Below are 24,025 nucleotides of genomic sequence, written 5' to 3'. Positions count from 1 at the left end.
GGAGGTTAGAAAGGAATGGGAAGAGACTGGATAAGCAATTCACAAATAAGCAATGGGGGGGATATATGTATCGCTCCCAAATACTGAACAAAGACTAGATGATTTAGGATCTTTGCTTGGAAGTGTTTACACTGGATTCTACTTGGGGTATAAAACAATCTTAAGAATTTTTCTTCAGGTAGACAACAAATGTTGGAGGTGACATAGGGAAGAAAGAGGTAAGTGAGAACACATTTTCTCAGAGTGTAATAAGTTGGCAGACTTTAAAGATTCCCTGTAGATTGCTCTGTCAAAGATACTGGATGGTGTAACTAAGGAAATTATTTTTTGTTACTGCATTTTAAACTAAAGAAGAATGTTGATCAACCAAATCTGAGGAGTGAATAGACTGAATAATAACATAAGCAAACACTTGGAATGAACCTCTACAGCTGCAACAGGAGGACAGGATTAATCATCACTATGTTTCAAGTACTTTGCTGCCTGTTGTCATGGCTCCCGACTGTTGCAAGTTATCCTTACTCTGTCTCCTTCTTGATTTTTTACTAACAAATGAAATGTTTACTAATACTGCATAGTCTGCCAAATGTTTATCATGTGCATTACTTTTTGATGTTAATGTTCTTATTGTCGTAATGTGGAGCTTTTCTCCCTGGGCCGCCACTGAAAAAAGCCTTTGCCTATTCAGACCATCCCGGTCAAATAAATAAATAAATAAATAAATAAATAAAATGTTGAGAGCAGAACTGGGACAAATTGTAACAGTTTCAACAGAACCCAAAATGTCTTGACCATGAAAACGAAAGTTAGCCAAGGAAAGTTCTCACAGTAGTAGCTAAAAAAGCCTCTGGATGACTGCTAATAACCATAGTCTCATCTAAAGACCGAGTACTAATACAAGACAAAAAAGGAACACACAAATAAAAGCAGATAAAATACTAGCTATAAAATGCCAGACAGTAAAATCACAAATTCTTTATTATTTCAGTATGCACTTTCATCTTTCCAAATTACAAGGCTTTCTTGAAAGTGAAGTACTTAAACACCACTGACCACACCTTTTGTGGATTCAAATAAAATAACGTGACAGTAACAAGTTTATAGACAGCTTAAATAATCGAATAATGTTTTAATGATTTTATTTAACTGCGTAGAGAACTGATCCTGATGGACCATAGGACATAATTTAAATCTTAAAACAAGCAAATCTAGACAGCAAATGCCTCTTGTAATGCATTCCCTGACTCGCCACCTATAAAACACCGAAATCAACTTGCAGAAAAATAAATGTTTCTATTTATTGCATACTTTTACATGTCTAAAACTGGATTTGTTTAATTTGCTTTATTAAATTGCATAGCAGTGCTCACATATTCTGCTTTAGATTTTACCTGTACAAAAAGGATTGCAGCCTAAATACACACTGTGCAAGACACACTATGTTTTGGGAATTCCAGTTAAAATAAAACAAGTGAATCATAACTCACCTCAATCACACAGCTATACAAGCACACTTAATCTAAAATTAAATCTACAGCCTACTCTATGACAAAATATCAAAACTCACTTATGACTGCACCTCCTCTGAACCGGAGGCAGTCTTCTGACCAAGGCCACAAGATAAATCTTCAGTATGGTATCATATTCTTTAACCTCTTTCAAACATTTCACTGCGAGCATTTTTAATGCATACTAATAGTTGTATCATCTCATCTTATCTGACAGTAAAAGCTGCCCAAGTGCAACTCTTTGTGAATGACGGATTAAAAAAGGTCAACCAGCCTTCCTTCTTTATCACAAACAACTACACAAATTCATTCAACTTCAAATGTTGGAGAGTCATGATAACTTTTCCTTTGTAAAGCACACCACTTCATTACAAACTCAGCCATAAACTATCTGCAGAACAACACAAAAAAAAAGAGCCACGCCAATCTGGAGTTCACATTCACATTATATTTAGATGCATCAGATACCTCAGCATTTTGCCTTAAAGGATAAGCTGCAAACAACACAGGACTCTATTTTATACACCATTGCCCCCTGTTGAAGGAAGTTACATGATATTCAAGTGCAAACATTATTTAAAAAACACAATGCCCATTTACCATCCATTAGGTTCATAGTTAAGTACTAGGCTATCTGCCCAAGGGCATATGCAAGCCTAGCCAGAATGTGTTGGCTTTCGCCGCCCCCTTAGATTAGGTCCCTGTGCCTCTGTCCAGCAGAGCCATTAAAGTGATCTCTGGGGTAAACTTTGTTTCCCATCCACTCGTCAAGGTTTCTCTTGAAGAGAGTTAGTGAGGGGCTCTGCCTAATGTAGATTGGAATCTTGTTCCAAAGCATGGGAAGTCTCTGGAACAGGAATCTATCCCTCCAGCAAGTCCTATTCATCGTTATGGTGAGGTTTAGATCCCTAGAGCGTGTGGCTCTCGGGGATTTTTTTTTTTTTAGGTGGAGCATGTCCATCAATTCTGGGTTGGACATGGCCTTGTATGTCAGGCAGAGATCACCTCTGAGTAGGCGGTATGCAGAGTACAGCCGGAGTTTCTTCAGTCGGGCTGCATAGGGCATCTGTTTGAGGCCAGTAATCCTCTTGGTGAGGTACTTCTGTGGTCTTTCCAGCTGTAGCAGGTGTCTTGTAAGGTACATCTCAAATGGGGCGTTGTACTCTATGATGGGTCTGATGACGGATGGGTAGAGGCGCACAATAACCTGTTTTGTTCTAGATGCAAACCCTTTTGTGATTAGGTGGGCCACATAGAAAGATTTTCTAACCACCTTGGCACTATGATTATCAAAAGAGATTACTATCTACTTGGGTCCCCAGATCCCTTATTTCATTTTCTGTATTTAGGGGACTACCACGTATATGGTAGTTCGCGGGTACTTTGTTTATTCCAAAGGGGATGACTATGCACTTTTTGGCATTTAGCTTGAGGCCATGATTTTGACACCTGTATCTGTCTCAGCGAGACCCTTCTGGAGGATGTCTGTATCAGCCGGAGAGTCAATTATGGCCCCCAGTTTACAGTAGTCTGCGAACTTGGTCAGCCATAGTCCTCCTGTGCCTTTGAGAAGTATATACCGAACAGGAGGGATCCCAGGACTGTGCCCTGGGGGACGCCACTTGTAACCGGTTTAGTCTCGGACCTAGAGCCTGCAACTCTCACCGTGTGGGCTCTATCCGTGAGCCAATTGGCAAACCATCTCGTGATGTAGGAGTTTATGTTCAGGCTAATGAGCTTGTCTATAATACTAGAATGGGGAATGGTGTTGAAAGCCTTTGTGAGGTCTAGGTAGGCTGTATGGACCTCCTTTTCCTCGTCTAAAGCCCTGGTAACGGTCTCAAAGAAGTCCACCAGGTTTAGGAGGCATGATCTGCCCTTAAAGTCAAATTGGGTAGGATCCAATGTTAGGAGGTTCCCAATGTCTCTGTTAATGAGTTCCATGATGATGCGCTCCATAACCTTGCAGACCAGGCTAATCAGGCTTACAGGGCGATAGTTCCTGGGGTGCGTTTGGCTCCACCTTTGTGGAGCGGGATAACTGTTGCTGTGCGCCACTCTATGGGTACGTAGCCTGTACAGAGGCTGAGTTTGAACAGTGTGTTTAGGTGAGGGGTTAGTTCATTTTGGAGTTCATGTAAGACACAGCCTGGGACACCGTCCGGTCCCATTGAAGCTGAATTTTTGTCTCTGGACAGGGCTGTTTTAACCTGTGTGTCTGTGTCAGGGCTCTACATTCCTCTGGTATGGTTATGGGCCCTTCAGGGGGTGAAGTTTGCACTAAACCGGTCTGCCAGAATGTTGGCATAATCAGTCAGTTGAGTGTATTTTGTGCCATTCTGCACTAACTCAGAGCAGATCTGAGAGTTTCCACTTAGGTTCTTGACATAGCTAAAGAACGCTTTGTGGTCATCTTTGGTGTCCTTGGCAATTTTTCTTTCTTAGCTAGCCTTGGATGATTTTAAAAGGGATCGTAGTTTCTTGCCGATACTGATCAGGGATGTCTTTCCTTCTTGGGATTTTACTCTTTTCTGTACTAGTTTCCTCCTACTATTGTATAGCTTGTATATGGCAGGGGTCCACCAGACTGGTTTCCTTTTCTTGGAGGAGTGAGTCTTGGTTTTGCTTGGGATAGCACGATCCATGTATTCTTGCAGGTGTGCACAGAGTGCCTTTGTAAGGGATTCAGCAGCTTGGACAGCATTGTCCTTAAGCATGGAGGCTGTGAACCTTTCCACCTCGGTCTTAAGTAACGTGAAGTTTGCTTTTGAAAAGTTTTTCACGGTGGTTTCCTTGATTGGGGGTGGGGGCAGAATGTGGATATCCAGAGTCTATGGTCTGATCTAACCAGTGAGGGGTTGACCTCTGGTGTAGAACACCAGTCACCCATGTTGGTGATGACCAGGTCCAATATGTTGTCACCTCTGGTGGGGGTGCTGACCAGTTGATCCAAGGCGTTCGAGTTTATAAAAATTCTAGGAAGCGTTGAGCAAGGGAGTTAGTACTTGAATAGTTCTCCCAATTAATGTTTGGGTAATGGAAATCACCCAATATTAGGGCATTTGGTAGGACCTTCATATTTTCCAGTGTCTCCAGAAACGCGGAATGGGGGTCCTGGGTCATGGTGGGTGATCTGTAGCAAGCTACAATTTGAATTGCAGTTTTGCCCATTGTTAGTTGCACATGGATGATCTCTGAGGCATTGAGCTGCGCCACTAACCTGGAGGTGTGGTTATCCTTGATGAATATAGATTCATCCCCGCCTTGTGTGTTTTGGTCCGGGTTCTGCGGCCAAAAAGTATGGTAGGAGTTATAGCCTGGTAGTGCTGGGGTGCTCTCTGGATCCTTAAACCAGGTTTCTGTTACTGCACAGATATCGATGTTCTCCATACTGAGGAGTGCCTCGAGTGCATGCATTTTGAGGTTTAGACTTCTGGCGTTGAGTAGCATTACCCTTAGCTTTTGGTTACTTGTGCTATTTATGGTGGTGGGTTTGTCTTTTGAGCCTTGCCTAAAAAAAAGACACTATGGGGGCGGCGAAAGCCTTGGCCAGTATTCGAAAGCCTTAAGGGCGACAGGTGCAAGCCATCTCTTGCGAAGCAACGTGGCTTGTCGAGCATGTCATCCCAGGCAGACAGATACTGGATCCCCTTTGAATGACACCAGAAACTTAGCCAATTGTTGAAATTGATAATTTTTTTCTTTATACTGTGGCATCATTCTTGGAGAGGGCAGGATGCTACTCAGGGTCAAGGTCATACTGGCTTGGGCTACGTGATCAGAGAGCTCTTCCACGTCTCTTTTCATGTAGTCCAGGGAGGTACGTCTCAGATCATTCACATCAACATGGACAATGACAGAGTTGTATTTGTACTTGTGTTATGTGATGGATCCTGGCGCCTGACAGGCAGCTAACTGTAACCTTCTCCTTGTCCAGCCTAGTTAGTGGGACATCAGTGTGCCTGACTATAGAGTCGCCTATTACTAGTGTGTTGGATATGTTATTTTGCCTTAAGGGCTGTGATTGCATAGCATACTGATTATGTGAAGTATGTGTTTCATGGTTTGTGATGGGGTGTGGAGGTTGCTTGGATGTCTACAATTTGCATTGTATGTATAAAATACATAACTGACTTAGATAGGACACCCTTAATAATATTTAGTGAACATTTTAAAACAAACAATAAATGTTGTAAATGTTACAATGCAATGTTTAAAATTCCCTCAACTTTCAAAATGAAATGTAAAATTCACATCCTACCCAATCACACATTCAAGTTGACCTCAAATTTCAAACCCTTAAGGAAAAGTGTGTTGAAATTAATAAATTGCTCCTACTTTCTTACATCAATAATTTAGTGATAATATCAACCGCACTCATCACACAAGGTTGTCCCAATACCCCGAAAAACAGACTATACCTTGTGTGATGAGAGGGGGTGATATTATCACTACATTATTGATGTTAGAAAGTAGGATGATTATTAATTTCAACACACTTTTCCCTAAGGGTTTGAATCGTGAAGTCAAACTGAATGTGTGATTGGGTAGGATGTGAATTGTACATTTAATTTGGAAAGTGGAAGGAATTTAAACATTGTATTGAAACATTTACAACATTTATTGTTTTAAAATGTTACTTGTTGGTGAATGATAAAAATGATCATCAAGGGAGTCATACAAGTCAGTTACGCATTTTATATGTACGATGGATGATAAATGGGCATTGTGTTTTTAAACAATGTGTTTGCAACTAAATATCATGAAAATTCCTAACCTATCAGTTGGGTGCAATGGTGCACAAAATGGAGTCCTGTGTTGTTTGCAGTTTATCCTTGAAGGTGAAGGCGAAATGCAGAGATACCAGATTCATCTAAATATAATTTGAATGAGAACTCCAGATTTGCGTGGCTCATTTTTTGTGTGTGTTTTTCTACTTCTATTTTTGGATGATTAGTTTTCATAATAAACCATCTGCACTCTACAGAACACAGAATGTAATTTTAAAAATAATCAGCACCTTCACAACAACCCAGTGCCCATATGGACTTGCTGTATACAAGCAGCCTATAAAAAATGTGGTCAAACTGTCAATACTAATCAAAATAAAACTTCCTTCATATACATCGCAAGCTCGTGTATAAAAAAATTCACATTTTAACCCCAGATGGCACATAATTATCCAACATATCCTCAGCCAAAAAATATTCATTGTATGGAATGTACCATCTCCCACTTTCAGGAGTGCTTCCCAGCCCAAGCTCTTCCAGATTCCTAAATGAAGCAAATTTACTAATTTGAAACAGTCTTATGCCACATCTCCAAATAGCTCTCCAGCAATATCTGAGCAGTATCATACAAATCTGACCATGTTATGGAAAGACATATCATGGAACTAATCAATGAGGACACAGATGCCCTCCAAACACTGGACCAGCCTCAGTTCGGATTAGTCAAGAACAGATCATGCTTACTCAACCTGGTAAACTTTTTGAAACATTCACCAAAGCAAATGGGGGAAGAAAAACTGTACACACCACATACCTCAACCTTGCCAAAACCTTTGACACAATCCAACAGTTAGGCATAGTGGAGAAGCTAATTAAACCCTACATCATTCGCTGGATTGCCAGCTGGCTCACAGATAGAACACGGAATAATAGAGGGCGCTACCCCCAAAAAAAAAAAAAAAGAGAGAGAGAGAGAGAGAGAGAGAGAGAGAGAGAGAGAGAGAGAGAGAGACCCAGTGTTCAGTGCTGAGACCTTTCCTGTTTGGCATCTACTTTTCAAAATAAAAGCCAATACCAAAGGGCTTTAGTTGACTAAATTCACAGATGACTGTAAGCTAGGAGAAAGTCATGTAATCCCCAAACGACTTGGCCATGCTGCAGGAAGGTTTGACTCATGTCAAAATTATGAGCTGAAACTAAATGCCAAAAATGTATTATAGTACCCTCTGGGATGTCATCTATGCTGGGAAACTACCATACTGAAAATCTGGGACACAACTCACCATGTTTTAATTAAAAGTTAAGTGATTCAGTCCACATTATCTACAGGACTTTCTCACAGCAAATACAATAAAAATACTTATTTAAATCATTATGTCATATTCAAAAAATAATCTGACTGGTCCATCTAAAAGATTATCCAAAAGCCTATAACTTCTTAAAACACATTACTCAAAAAAAAGCAATGAAAAACAGACCCTGTATTAAAACCACATATCTAATATTGTCTATATATCCACATATTTTATACAAAAACAAAACCCAACCTAACAATTCCCCAATACATGCTATTAGTCCACAAAAAGCCAAACAATATATAAATAACTACTTTCACAAACACAAAAAGAATACCCCCAAGTCTGTAATAAACTAAAATATTTGAGCTGTAGAACACTTCCAGTTGAGAAACATTCGTTAAGGATTGAGCAGTTATTTGCAGATAATCTAAGCTGTCATTTTTATTCTTTCACTTCTAACTTTTCCTTCCAGTCCCCCACCCCTGGATATCAGGATCCACTTTATCTAACACACAAAATTTGAAGGAAAAAAAAAAACTACCATTATGAACATTTATATATTTAAACAGGGTGTTAATATAGCAATAACCCACGCCTGGGTGGGGGTAATGTGGGATTTAACCACGGTTGGCGTGGTTTGGTCCCGAGGGCGAAGCCCGAGGGACCAAACAAAGACAACCGTGGGTAAATCCCGCATTACCCACACCCAGAAGTGGGTTATTGCTATTATACTATGACATTATTTAAGAAAAGAAACAATTACTTTTCTTAAATAATGGCATTGTATAATGCCTCTTTGCTGCCCTTCGCAGCTGTCTGGTATCCGCGGCAGTTCTGATGTACTGCGCATGCCTACGCAGTACATCAGAGCTGTGGCCAAAAGCAACGGAAAAAGCAAGATCTCCGTTGCTTTTTACTGTTTCGCTATGTTAAATGGGTTTAACACAGTGAGACAGCTTTAAAATAAGCAACGGAGAATTTTAAAGTTGTCTCGCTATGTTAAACCCATTTAACATAGCGAGACAGGTTTAAAAAAAAGCAACGGAGAAAGCAAGATCTCCGTTGCTTTTTTACACACTGTGTCGCTATGTTAAAGGAGTTTAACATGGCGAGACAGCTTTAAAAAAGGCAACGGAGATCTCCGTTGCTTTTTTTAAACCTGTGTCGCTATGTTAAACTCTTTTAACATAGCGAGACAGTGTTTTAAAAAAAAGACTTGTACTAATGGAAAAAGTCCGGGCGACCGGACCTTTTTCCATTAGTATAAGACGATTTACAACGTGCACGCTGGCCAATCAGCGTGCACGTTTTTGAATATTAATAGGGGGTCATGGTATAATTGCCTTTTTTTCATATCGTTCATATGTTCACATATTCTCTCCTTCAGGATTCTGTTTTTCCCCATATAGAACCCAGAACATCCTTGACATAAAGCAGCATATACAACGCCCTTAGAATAACAAATTAATTTGATTTTTATTTGCCAAAAGTCTTCAATATGCATAATAATCCCTCTAATACATGGTGTACATTGATTACACTATTTACATGTTTCCACTTTACCTTGGGTACAGGCAAAAAGATGTTTCATGGGTCTCAGTTAAGTTCCTGTTCCTTCCTTACACAATTGGTTTGTGATCCAAAACCTCAAATTCTTCACCCTTTCTTGAAATAAATTCCAGTTATTACATAAAACCTTCTTAATTGGTCCTACATCCATATTATATGTCAATATCATGATATTCTAATAACATAAATTAATCTCAGTTCTATTATACTCCATAACCAAATTAAACTCCCCCCATAATGGAGGCAAACCTACCAATTTTGTACCAACCTCATTCATAAAATTAATAACCAATTCATGGGAATAATCCCCACTACACATGTCACTTAAACTTGTACTTTTAATACAGTAGGTAACCATGCATGACAATCATACAAACTGCCTTTTAATCAATGTTCTTTTTTGGTACAGAGGATGGGAACTATTAAAATGCAGTAGAGTATTAGAATAAGTTGGCTTTCTATAAATCTTGGAAACAAGCTTACTGTTTCCTGTATCTTTTGTAATCTCGAAATTCAACTAATTAAGGACTACAAAAATGTTGTAGTTTGGTTAATATAATCCATATAGTTTATCCTTACTACCTTTCCATAAAATACAAATATCGACAAAAAATGGACATACAATAATCACAATTAACAATGTACTCGTTTCCCCACTCGTCATTACCCCATCATCAACAACGCACAGGCCGCTCCCATGACAACCCCCTTGACTTGATGGTATTATACCCTCAAAAACTACCAATCAAAATTACTTCCATAAATTTAATAATCATGTTAATTTCTTCCTGGTTTAATTCTTATCTTTCCACCAAAAATTCATTAAACCATTCAATTCCAGTATCATGGGGAATAAAAGAATACAAATAACATCCACAGACACAAATAAATCGCCTGTTCAGAAAAGGACACTTGATTAACTTTAGCTAAAAATCCCAGCAATCCCATAAAATGCATGGAATATTCTCAAAGACTCCTTTTTAATTAAAATCAATAAAACATTGTCAATGCATTCATTTTTGATCTCCTTCCATCCACTACTGGTTGAAAAAGGAGGATTAAAATATCTCTATGAATCTTAGGAAGTTAAAAAAAGAGGGAATGACACATTGATTATTAGAAAGATATTTAAATAACTAATTTATCAATTTGCCCTTGCATCAATAAGTCATAAGCATTATCAATCCTAGCATATGCAATATTAATTTCAATCTTAGATATTTTATTATAGGTCTCATGGAGACCACATCATCCCTACAACCCTTGGTTCAAGGGGATTTTTCATCATCTGCTGGGAATCTTACGTTGTTGGTAGGGCAGTTAACCCAGCAAGTTTCTCAAATGTTACCTCATTTGAATAGTATCTAAAACTATGAACAAGATGACTTATCAATACATAAGTTTAGAGGGGATTAATAATGAAGCCAACATTGGACAGTGCAACCCTCCTGATGGGGCAATTTTTCAAAGCATCGATTGCAGAGAGGGTGTGCCAAGTATTGACTTCAGTGCAGGGAATACTGTGCAATAGAGAGATACAACTGCACTTCAGGAATTTTATCTCGAGGATTAGTTAATAATGATATTCTTAACTGGCTGACCAGGGTGATTTGGACAGCAAAGTTGAACAGTGGATGGTGGATTAGTTAATAATGATATTCTTAACTGGCTGACCAGGGTGATTTGGACAGCAAAGTTGAACAGTGGATGGTGGTGTTCAAAAAAAGCTTCTAAAGTTTAAAAACTTCAAACTTAAAAATGTGTACTTTAGAGAACGTATTAAGAGTTTAACATGTTACTAAAAGACTGTTCATGGAAGCATCTCATTTGGGCTTAAGTCAGGATCAGACATGCATAAAGACCTTTTAGCTCTATTTGACAAACGTGACTGTGAGCTAGGGTCTATATTATATTCTCAAAAGCCGACAATGTCGAATCTGACATTGTCGACACGAGAATATCGAACGCTCAGAATCTCGAGCGTGTAAACGGAAATCTCCATAAGGGGAGATTTCCATTTACTGCAATGTAGTGCGGTCTCGGAGTTGGTATATTTAAGTACCGGGGTTGTGTGGGGGACACAGACCCCCACATGTGGGGGTGCAGGGGGGCTTTCTCCCCTGCTTAAACCCGTTAGGGTACTTTTTTTTTGTCTTTTTATAAGGTCGAGGTTTGAAGACATCGACCATATGGTGTCGACCATACGTTGTTCGATATTTTCAAACGATAATACTGACCCCATCAGCTAATGGAATTGCTGATGACATAATCAAAGAGAAATGGACAAGTTGATAGATAATATTCAGGTTCTGGACAATTCCATTAAAAGGACTTATTTCCTTCATATGGAAGGTAAACATTTTATTATGTTTAATAAAGTGAATATCTGTAGTAAAGTTATTAAAATGAAAAACAAACAAAAAAAAAAAAAAAGAAATTAAATTACAATACAATTGTGCCAAGGCTTATCCTAACCCAAAGATGATAGTAACTCAAAAAAAAAAAAAATGTCATCGCAAAGGGGTCTAATCAAAATAATGGGAAAGGGGAAGGGGTGTTTAATGTGGTCAATGCAAAAGCCTCTTTAGAATATCCCCCTTTGTCAGTCCAAAAGATTAGATCCAGGCAGGCATGTATTGGGTAACTGTTAGGTGGGGGTTGTTTTTATATACAACATGAAAATATATAGACAATATTAGATATGCAGTTTTAATATAAGGGTCTATTTCTCATTGTTTTTGAGAGTAGTAGATTTTAAGAACTTATAGGCACTTGGAGAGTCTTGAGATGGACCACTCGGATTATTTTTTGAATATCATAAACAGTCCAAAACAGTCAAAAAGAACGCTGAAGTATTGTGGATGCAAATCAAACAAACAGTGCCAATGCCCGAAGTTATAAAAATAATCTCCTTTAATAAAAGACCATAAAAATCTCATAAGTGCTTTCATCCATACTAAGGTGAACTTCAGAATGAATTACAGCTTTTTAATGTGCGTTTAAGTACCCCATTTTGGCGCCACAAATTCACTTGATGTTTAAAATTTTTAAAGTGAACTGGTGCCGATAAATAAATGAATGAATAAACTCTACATACATTTTATCACTATAATCACCCCTATCAAAATGTAATACCAGTGTATTCATATATAAACAGAGTATTACACTTTTTGTAAAAATGAATAAATAAATTCAAATGACTACATGTTCTGCTTAATTTCAATAACTATACAAGGTATAATAAAAAATACAATAGTAATAAACTATATAAAAAAATCAGTATTCGCTTGTATATAATAATAAAGTCAATTCATACTATGCAAAAAGAATGTGTAATGGTATGTCAGAAACTCTCCATAACAAATGCATCATATACAATATACAAATAATTGTGTTTAGGTGAAAAACCAACAGTACACTAAAATAATGTTCAAAAAAATCCTACCACACAAAAGAAGATAATGCAATTGATATTCTAATGTAACTGCAATAAAGGTTTTATAGTGATATACTCATTAAGTCTAGGCTCTCTTGCAGCATCAGTTAATATTTGCCAAGTAAAGAGCAGCTCCACGGGTAGAAACACTCAGTCCAGTAATCACAGATGTGATACAACCAGAAATAAATTGAAGTTAAATAACTTTAATGAATAAAAACAGAAAAATTAATCAAGTGCTTTCGCCTGGTTCCTACCAGGCTTTGTCAAGATACTGCTCAGTGAAAAGTAAAGCCATTTTATATCATTATACATACATCAGGTGATCACTTAATCGACCACTCCTGGTGTTAATTATGATAATTAGTTAAAAGTTTAAACATTTTTTAAGGTATCTTTGAAGTATTTTTTAAGATGTTAAAATATTTGTACTCCCTGCAAGTCAATAATACTGCAATAACACGTTGTTTTAAAAACTCTCTAGATACCTTTTGTATCAAAAAATTTTGTAAAAATAAATACATATAAGTAGTTAATGCAAACCACTAATAATTCATGTAGTGTGTTAAATAACAATTTTTTAAAAGTGCAAATACTAAGAACAAATATTAAAAAATATATATGCAAATATGCACTTAAAATATTCTAAATATAAATCCTTATAGTAAAAACATGTACTTCTGTTTGAAAGTTAATAACATAAAATAAAAATTCATCATTAACTAACTGCCTGTTGATTACCTGGCATTTTCAAAACAGTTTTTTGTTTACTCATAATTTCTCCCTGCTAAGCTTTAGTGCACTTGCTATACTGATGCTATCATTTAGACCTGGGGGTCTTGCTGCATTTAATTTCAATTGCCACAAAAGTTCTTTATGCTCTAGACAAGTCTCCCAGTCCCCTCCTCTGGGATCCTGGGTCACCTGGTCTAGGACAAGGAATTTTAAATGCATGTTAATACATTGCATTGAATGTTTAAAAAAAGCATTAGTATCTTCTTAGTTTCTTCTTACTAATTTCGTATAAATGCTCATAAATCCTTTTTCTTAGTGGCCGCTCGGTCTTGCCAACATAAAAACTGTGACACTCCATGCAAACACCAAGATAAACCACCCCTTTTGATGCACAATTAAAATATTTTGTTGTACTAATCTTAAAGTTCCTAGAGGGAATGTGTAAACTATTATTATTGTATATGTGTACACACTGGTTGCACGCACCACATTTGTAGGTACCTACCTTGTTAGAAAAATGTGAATGTGTTTTTCTGTTATTTTTATTCTCAAATAGGCCCTTTAGATTAATATCTCTTTCTTGTGAATCCAGGCTTGGCGGGTACAATTTTGTTAATGTCCTCCTGTAATGTCAAAACTGGCCAATATGTCAAAATAGTCTTTTCCACCTGTTGGGAGTCCCTAGTGTATGTATACACAAAGTTATTATATGACGATTGTCGGTCAGCCTCTTGAGTGTGCTCTAAAATCTGGCCTTTCCCAAGTAATGGTGGATACTTAGATTCCCTGTTGTCGAGAACCTCTTTAGCTAAATTATCCACAAGATGGACTGGATAGCCTCTCTCAAGAAAGAGTTTTTTTAAAAAGTCAACTTCTTTAAGAAATAAATCTTGAGTACTTGACATCCTGGATGCACGAATGAGTTGACCTTTTATTATACCCTTTTTCTGATAAAAAGGGTGCCCACTATCAAAATGTAAGATATATATTTGGGATTGGAAAAAGTTGTTGACATAATCTTTGAATAAAAAAACATCCAAATAATGTAAAGAATTATTGCTCACATTATGTGTGAAAGCCAAAACATCTGTAGTGGAATTAATGTACGTGATGAAATTTGAAAAACTGTCCATGTCACCATCCCATAATATGCAGATGTCATCCAGGTAACGTTTGTAGTAAGTAATATGCTCAGCCCAACCAGATGAAAAGATGTATTTATTTTCCCAATAGTATAATACTATGTTCGCGTATGTTGAGGCACATGGAGCACCCATCGCTACACCTTTCTTTTGCAGGAATACTTCTCCATTAAAATAGATGAAGTTATTCTCAAGAACTACTTCCATAAATTCCACTATTAGCCTAACCGTGTTATTACTTAGATCAGATTGTGTTGTCAAAATTTCATTAAAACAATCTATACCTATTGAATGAGGAATACTGGGAAATAGCTCTATGATGTCAATAGTTACCATTAATATCCCTGGGTTGTAAAAATTTTGTTGGACATCATTAAGAAATTCCCAGGAGTCTTTACAAATATATTTTATGGTTGAAACAAATTCTTTTAGTGTCTGATCGATATATTTCCCTAGAGGCTCTGTAATACTCCCGGCTCCTGCTACTATAGGTCTGAATTTTAAAGGATTCAGTCCTTTGTGCACTTTTGGAATCCCAAAAATTACCGGGATCCTAGGTTTTGGGACATGCAAATAGTTATGTAATTTCTCGTTAATAGCACCTTGCATCAAGTTATCCATTAACATAATGTTGATCTTAGAGTACGCAATATTCACTTCATTCCTAGAAACTAGTTCATAAGTGTCAGCATCCTGTAGCAAAATATGAATATATGTTTCATATGCCCAGTTGTACATTAGAACAACGCCACCACCCTTATCAGGTTTCATTACCCTGATACCCTCCTCTTTGAGTAAATTAGTTAACTGATATAGGTGGAAATCAAAGTTATCAGGTGGTTGGTTTGCACTAAGTGCTCGTTTCTTTCTTAGATCCATTTCTACTAATTCCTCAAAAATTCTTAAGGTGGGGTGGGTGGGGGGGTTAAAAGTACTACACCTTGTGTTTATGTGGTTAGGTAGGTGGGGTGGGTGGGGGGGTTAAAAGTACTACACCTTGTGTTTATGTGGTTAGTTAAAGATTGCCCTTTAAAGAATAATGCAAGATTTAGTCTCCTGATGAAGAATTTGAATTCTACTAGTGTTTTGGATAAATTCATGGTGTGTAGGGGGACAAAGTGAAAACCTCTGGTAAACAACTCAAAAAAGTCAGAGGTTGGTGTAATATTTGCCACATAATTTGTCTCTTTCCAAGAAGTGCTTTAACATTACCACCACATGGACCTAAACTAACTTGATCAAGTATCGCAAATTTAAAAAAATGGGTTTCTCCATATTTAGCTACATGTCTGTAGAAGGCATTATTCGCATCCCTCTTTCTTATACTATAATAAATTATCATAAATTATTTTCTTAAATTGCCTCTCAGTTTGGCCTATGTAGTAACTGGGACATCATACATATAGCCAAATATATAATGTATTTAGTGTTGCAATTGCCATATATAAAATTAATTCTAGTCCTATTAATATTTTCTAAAACCATACATTGTCTCCAATATAACATGGCATTGCCTACGGCCCCCACACCATCTAGTATGTTTTATTTTGCTCACTTCTTATTCCTAATATAGATCCATTTTCAAGTTCTATTGATATTTGCACCCATTTTTTGAACAAAAACTGGTGTATCACCTATAATTTTTCTTCGTTCCTGAGGATATTCCTATTCTTTCTTAATACATTTTTTATACAATTTACATATGGGGAATTAGAAAGAAAGAGGGATACGAATAATGCCTTATACAGACACGTAGCTAAATATGGAGAAACCCATTTTTTTTTTAAAATTTGCGATATTTGATTAAGTTAGTTAGTTTAGGGTCCACGTTGTGGTAATGTTAAAGCACTTCTTGGAAAGAGAGAAATTATGTTGCAAATATTAACTGATGCTGCAAGAGAGCCTGGACTTAAAGTGTATATTACTATAAAACCTTTATTACAATTACGTTAGAATATCAACTGTATTATCTTCTTTTGTGTGGCAGGATTTTTTTGAACATTATTTTAGTGTACCGTTTCACCTGTACACTATTTGTATATGGTATATGATGCATTTGTTATGGAGAGTTTCTGACATAACATTACACATATATTCTTTTTGCATAGTATGAAATGACTTCATTATATAGGCAAATACTGATTTTTATATAGTTTATTACTATTGTACTTTTTTTTATTATACCTTGTACAGTTATTGAAACTGAGCAGAATATATAATCATTTGAATTGATTTATTCATGTTTACAAAAAAATGTAATATACTGTGTTCATGCATATGTGTTTACATATGAATACACTGGTATTACATTTCATCACTACGATCACACCTATCAAAATGTATGCAGAGTTTATTCATTCATCTATTGGCACCAGTTCACTTTAAAATTTTATACATCAAGTGAATTTTTGGCACGAAAATGGGATACTTAAACGCACGTTAAAAAGCTGTAATTCATTCTGATGAAGTCCACCTTAGTGTGGATGAAAGCGCTTAATGTTTGAGATTTTTATGTTCTTTTATTAAAGGAGATTATTTTTATAACTTCGGGCACTGGCACTGTGATTTGCATCCGCAATACTTCAGTGTTCTTTTTGACTGTTTTGGACTGTTTATGCTGTTATGCTGAATACTGGTTTATTCTTGAATATCACATGATAAATGATTAATTATTTAAATAAAAGTCTGTTTTTTAAATTTTATTTGTTCTGAGAAAGTCCTGTAAATAGTGTGGACAAAAGCACTTAACTTAAAACAGTATGGTTTGTGTCTCATGTTTGCAGGTTCTTTACTGAAGTACTGCAGTGTTTTTTTCCACATTGACCATACACTCCTAACAGTTGACGGAGTTGTTTGGGATTTGGGAACTTATGTGGACAGTAACCTAACTTTTGACCAATGTGTCTAATGTTGTAAAAATTCTTTCTATATTGCACAGCTCATTAACAAAGGGACTGTGTTTGGATCTAGGGATGTTATTACCCCCTTTATTTATCCCTCATTAGGCCATTCATCAATGGTAATGCCCCTTTGACATGCATCTGTCCAGACACATGCAACAACTGGAATGCCCAGAGATAGCTTATTAAAAGTCAATACTGGTAGGCATGAATTATTTTACATAAACTGTCACTGCTCTTGAGAATGTAAGCATTACATTGTATAACCACTAACAGATCCAGTAATTAGAACAAAACCCCCAACATGAGATTAACATCTGCATCAACAGTAACAAAAAAAAAAAAAGTTATACAAAAACATTTTTCACCACCCAGAGTAACCATTAAAATAACATCCTCATACACATCGCAACTCAGTTCTGAGGCAATGAAAAAACTGCAATTGTCCTAAACCCGCAACAGTATTAAAATTAGCATAAAATCACTTACAAATACATATCTGGAAATCAGTTTCATGATATACCCTATAGACTTCCTATGCTCTGGAACAAGATTCCGTTCTACATTAGGCAGAGTACCTCACTAACCCTCTTCAAGAGAAATCTTGACAAGTGGATGGGAAACAGAAAGTTTACCCCAAGGATCACTTCAATGGCTCTGCTGGACAGAGGCACAGGGAACTAATCTAAGGGGGCGGCGAAAGCCAACACATTCCGGCTAGGCTTATAAATGCCTTCGGGCAGATAGCCTAGTACCTACCTATGAACCCTGCCCTCCATACTTAATGTCCACACTCTCCATGACAGACAAATGCATATGACAGATAAGCAGCTGTGGAAATGAGAAAGTTATTAATAGGCGTCCTATAGAAGCTAACAGAATTTTGAACTAGAAAGAAAAATATGTCACTTTGCAAAAAGTATAAAAGACCTACAACACAAAGAATGAAACTACATTTTGCTGAGCAGCAGGAATAATTTAATGCACAACAATTTATAATGCAAACAGATATAACATGGAAAGATAACACATACGGGATACTTTCAACAACAAAGGCAGAGAGAGATCCTGCAGTATTTACATCTAACAAAGATTCAGGAATGTGTAAGGAGAAGAAAACGAAGAAAATGAAATGCATTATCCCTCTGTACAGGTAACTCATAAACCATAGTTTGCAAGTCTGAAAGGACTTTTAGCACAAGTTGGGTTGTGCATAATGGTTATGGTGTTTACCTCTTATACAAGAGATGCATGGTTTGATTCTCAATAAAAGAAATTAGATTGACTTAAAATTGCTTACAAGGGCAATCAGCCTTGTACTCATCTATGAGCCTATAAGATTATAAAAAAATGAGCACTTTTTTTAAAGGATCAAGAAAATGATGCATGATCAGCAAAGAAGCCACAAAGATTGTAACACTTTAAGAGAAGGAGTTAAGGAGAATCCAGACAAACTGCAGGTGGCATATTTTAGAAAAATAACTACAAAACACACCTACTAACCATTGTCCCAACTTTGTTTTAATCTTTATAAAACTGTTGATATGAAAAGACTACTGCGGATGCTCTCAACAAATAAAATAAAAAAAAAAATCTAAAGACAACTTAGTCTTTAGAAAAAAAAGATACTTTATTTCAACTAAATCACTAATTGGTTTCAACCCAGTTACAGCTCCTTTAAACGGACCAAACGAAAATATAACAATGGACCAATCCTCAAAAACCCTTTTAGAAAGTAGAAGAGGGACCAGCAACCACAACCCTCACAAATAAGAGAATTCAGGAAATGAAACATGCAACAAAAAAGAGAGTAGTGCACAACTTCTTCCTAACCTAAATGGTAAATTGCTATAAGGATGGCTAGAAACATTTACAATGTGAGGAATCAAATTGGTTTGAATTTGGTCCAAAATAATAAAGACACAATGATTAATTTACTTGTATACAGTTGAACAAGTGTTTAAACCTTTGGAATAAGATAAGCGGTTTGATTGAACAGCAAGTGAGGCAAAGAGAGAAAAAGAAAGAGGGGTAGATGATGAAACGGAGGCATTACACTGCAGATAAGGGGGGGGTGATATACAGATACTACAATTCTAAAAAATGTAAAGAGCACAGAAGACATCAGATGCTGTGAGGAGCTACTTTTTCAGTGTTTTGGATACAAGGAACAAACTTAAATGAAACCATTAATCCGTCCACAACACCCCTTTTCCCATTTTTTTATACATGGGGGCAGGGTGTCACTTTAACAGTAACAATAATCTATAGCCAACTTTTAAACCGCTGGATGACTTACCCTGCCGCAGTAGTTCATCTACATCACACATTCACACCTACAGTCAATTTACAGTGTCCAAGCCACCTACTGCAGGTCTTAGAATAACAGTGGATTAAAAGACTACTAAAGAATGTGAACCAGGACAGGGCAAAATAAAACTGCTTCAGCTAAAAGAAAAAAACATTAGTTAGCATAGTACATGCCTCCAAACGCATAGCAAATGTCATTCACTTAACAGCAGCTGGAGTTGGTTCCCATATTTCCCAAAGAATTCTATCAAATCCAGATCTCTTAACCATCCCTATTTTGGAATAATGTCCCTGTTTTCATGCCTGATTTATGCCTGCACAGGATGTCATTATTTTCAGGCTCTAATTACTCCTTCACACAATTTTCTGAATCCCCCTCATTACATGCGATTTTTGAAGCTATCTAGTACACAGAAAACCACACTATATGCCAACAAGCTACTGGCAACAATGATAAAATCAATAATCTTGTGTGGGGGAATTTTGCAAAAGAGTTCATTAAAGTCTTTACATAGTGTGCCTTTATGGTCCATCATTTTTGTAACACTCTGCTGTTTTTTAAATATGTCTGAGTAAACCCCCCTCGGTACTTTTCCGTTAAACCCCTACCACTTCGCATTTTAAATATTGCAGTTAAAGAATTAGAAAGTTGATAGCAAAGCAGGCTTTGTATTACCACGATTTTTTTCTAATAGAAGCAAGTTGTATGACATTTGGTATTCAAATGTTATGCAAATTAGATGTCCACATTTTTAGCTAAATGTTCCTAGGCCTTGATTTCTGTTTTCAGTGTCTGCAGGTTGACAGGTACGGTCAAGTCTGACCTGGGTGTTGTGGTGAGGCTGCACACCCTCAATATAACCATCACATTACTTGTGAGGAAGGGAGACATCCAAATAATGATAGTCCGAATCTTTAGAATCACTGAATTCACAGTCTGTACTTGTCTAGCTGTTCAAAAATGGAAGCAGGAACTAAATTTCAAATCCATGTTGTCAGATTTATAACCCAATCAGTATGACATATGCTGGCATTTACTTTCTGAACCAGGTCTATAAATTCCCCCACCAAACCAAAGTCCAAGATCAACAGTGAAAAAGAGATATTTATAGCGATCAACTTTGACTTAAGTAAATAAGCACTATATGCTTGCAGGCAAGCTGGGAAAGCATGAAGACAAGCTTCAATCATGCATCATTCCGTTTAAATATGCAAGCATCAAAGTTATACCACAGCTAAACAACAGAATACATACAGAGGGGAGGCAGACTACAGATATCGGGCCCGAATTCCACCACATTACTGCACAGTTTGCTGATAAACATAACACCCATCTTAGCTAAAAAGAAAGGTGAAGAGAATATATAGCTATTAGTATTTATACCCAATAATATACAACAGATCAAACCAATAAGCAGCAGCGAACCGGAAAAGGTGCAAACACAGACTGCTTCACTTGTTCTACTCCTGGTTAACATCACTTCATAGCAAGTGTTGCTCACCTGTTTGATGTACATTTCGGAACTTCCGAAAAATTAAAACGTCGAGAATAAAAAACAGCAAATCCCCAATTTTCACCACTCACTTTATTCCACAATCATCAACATAAACAAGAACCAACTTTTCAGTAAAATGCCCACTTTACGTCCCACTTTCTATACGCAAAACTAATGGGACCACTAAAATGGCGTCAGCGACAGAACTTAGAATAGCAGCAGGGGAGATGTGAACAACAGAGCTCCGATATTTACTAAACGTAATTGTTATTTTAATGGTTAATAGACACCAAATGGTAAATTCGATGGTTTTTATCTGAACAAAAGAAATAACGGAACTTGTTTTTGTTGGGTTGCTTTGTATTTCGCTTTCTATAGGCTCCGACTTCCTAATTTGACTTTCACCACCCCCTCGTCCCTTGACTTGGTATAAGCAAAACAAGCCAAAATGTTCGCGCCAAAGTTATCATAACATCTGTATTCTAGTAAGATATATTATAGCTGTGGTGCTGTAGTCTGGTTGGGCGGACTATTATTATTACTACTACTTCTTCTCCCTTTTTTCTCTACGCAACTGCAGGATCGTGCCATTTCTCTAACTGATACTCTGTTGCTCCTAAAATAGTAAAAACTTACATTTTATTTATTTGTTCATTTTCGTGCATCTTCTAAATTTGGTGTCTGTCCTATATACTTTATTGACATGGTTATTCTATGTACGTTGTTTTCATATTTTATATAATCTTATTGTACTTTCGTAGAGCTTCTGTGTTCGTGTCCCGGTCGGGCTTTTCCCGGTAAGCACACGTAAATAAATAAACGTTTTTCTGCGTAGATTCTTTCATAGTTTCATAGTTTCATAGTAGTGTACTAGGCTATCTGCCCGGGGGCATTTACAAGCCTAGCCAACAGTGATGTGGCTTTACGCCACCCCATACTATGTAGTTGCGCCTCTCTAGTAGTGACACATGTGGAACCCCATTATTTAGTAAACTATACCTCTGTCTAGTAGTGACACTGAGGTCACTCCCGGGGTAAACTTGCGATCTCCCATCCATGCATCGAGATTTTTCTTGAACAGTGCCAATGAAGGGCTCTGTCTCACGTGAACTGGGATTTTGTTCCAGAGTATTGGTAACCTCTGTGTTATGAATCTATCCCTCCAGCATGTCCTATTCATATTTGTGCAGAGGTTGAAATCTTTAGCTCGTGTGGTTCTGGTGGATTTGGATTTTTGAGATGGAGCATGTCCATCAATTCCTGGTTGGACATGGCCCTGTATGTTAGGCACAAATCACCTCTGAGCAGGCGGTATGCTACTGAATAGAGCTGGAGTTTCTTTAATCTAGCTGGATAAGGCACATGTTTTAGACCTATGATCCTCTTGGTGAGGTACTTCTGGGGTCTTTCCAGTTGCTGCATGTGCCGGGTGAGATACATCCCAAATGGAGCATTATATTCGATCATGGGCCTGATGAGGGAGGAATACAGAGGTACAATGACCTCCTTTGATCTGGATGAGAATCCCTTCATGATGAGATGGGCTAGGTAGAAAGTCTTTCTGACCACTTTGGCAACATGGTTGTCAAAGGAGAGGTCACTATCGACTTGAGTCCCCAGGTCTCTGATTACATCTTCTGTATTCAGTGGGTTATTGTCTACGTGATAGTTTGTGGGTACTTTGTTTTTCCCAAAGGGGATGACTATACATTTTTGGCGTTAAGTTTGAGGCCATGATTCCGCACCAGTTGTCCGTTTCAGTGAGACCTTTCTGTAGGATGTGTGTGTCAGCAGGTGAATCCACTATGGCGCCCAGTTTGCAGTCATCTGCAAACTTTGTCAGCCATAATCCTTCCATGTTTGCTTTCACATCTGAAAAATAAATGCCGAATAGGAGTGGACCCAAGACTGAGCCCTGTGGGACACCACTTGTGACGGGTTTTGAGTCTGACATGGCTCCAGCAATTTTAACCTTATGGGTTCTGTTTTAGCCAATTTGCTACCCATCTTGTGACATATGGATTTACATTTAGGCTGCTGAGCTTGTCGATGATGCCAGAGTGTGGTATTGTGTCAAAGGCCTTAGCCAAGTCCAAATAGGCAGTGTGGACAGCCTTGCCCTCATCGATGGCACTAGTGACTGTCTCAAAGAAGTCAACCAGGTTTAAGAGGCAGGATCTGCCTTTTACAAAACCGAACTGTGTGGGATCAAGGGTCTGCAGATCACCAATGTCGCCATTTATGAGTTCCATGATGATCCTTTCCATAGCCTTACAGATCAGGCTGGTCAAACTTATGGGGCGGTAGTTACCTGGGTCAGTTGAATTTCCCCCTTTGTGGAGTGGGACCACTGTTGCTGTGCGCCAGTGTTCAGGTACATATCCTGTAGTGAGGCTAAGATTGAATAAAGTTCTTAGGGGCGGGTTTAGTTCATCTTGGAGTTCACGTAACACGCAACCGGGGATACCATCGGGTCCCATAGATGCCGTGTTTTTTGCCTTGTTGAGTGCTGATTTCACCTGTGTGTCTGTGATGACAGGTAGGTTACATTCAGCAGGGATAGTTACTTCATCTTTAGGGGGTGAGGGAGGGGAGAAATTTGCACTGAACCTATCTGCCAGAATGTTGGCAATGTCAGTAGGGTCAGTGAATTTTTTGTTATTGTGTACCAGCTCAGAGCATATCTGAGAATTTCCTCCCAAGGTTCTGACATAATTGAAGAAGGCCTTATGATTGTCCTTGGTATCCTTGGCAATCTTTTTCTCAAAGTTTGCTTTAGATGTTTTTATGAGAGAGCGTAGTTTTTTACTTGTGCTGATCAGGGAAGCCTTTCCCTTGTGGGATTTGGCTCTGTCCTGCAGCAGCTTCCTTCTTTTGTTGTACAGTTTGTTTATAGCCGGG

At 37.6% G+C, this 24,025-nt stretch overlaps 1 long non-coding RNA gene across 1 annotated transcript in view; it reads right to left on the bottom strand.

The window, feature by feature from the left end:
• LOC122788616 overlaps positions 1-21,318 on the bottom strand; it is a 165,416-nt gene extending 144,098 nt beyond the window's left edge. Inside the window, exon 1 of the long non-coding RNA XR_006362724.1 lies at positions 21,131-21,318. This is a non-coding gene — a long non-coding RNA (uncharacterized LOC122788616). The remainder of the gene's footprint in view (positions 1-21,130) is intronic.
• Between the last annotated feature and the right edge of the window lie 2,707 nt (positions 21,319-24,025).

The sequence above is a fragment of the Protopterus annectens genome, chromosome 14.part0, assembly GCF_019279795.1.
Source record: "Protopterus annectens isolate FY-2018-M chromosome 14.part0, PAN1.0, whole genome shotgun sequence".
Classification (NCBI taxonomy): domain Eukaryota; kingdom Metazoa; phylum Chordata; order Ceratodontiformes; family Protopteridae; genus Protopterus; species Protopterus annectens.
Note: the sequence above shows the minus strand (reverse complement) of the source record. Positions and strands in the feature narration are given on the sequence as shown.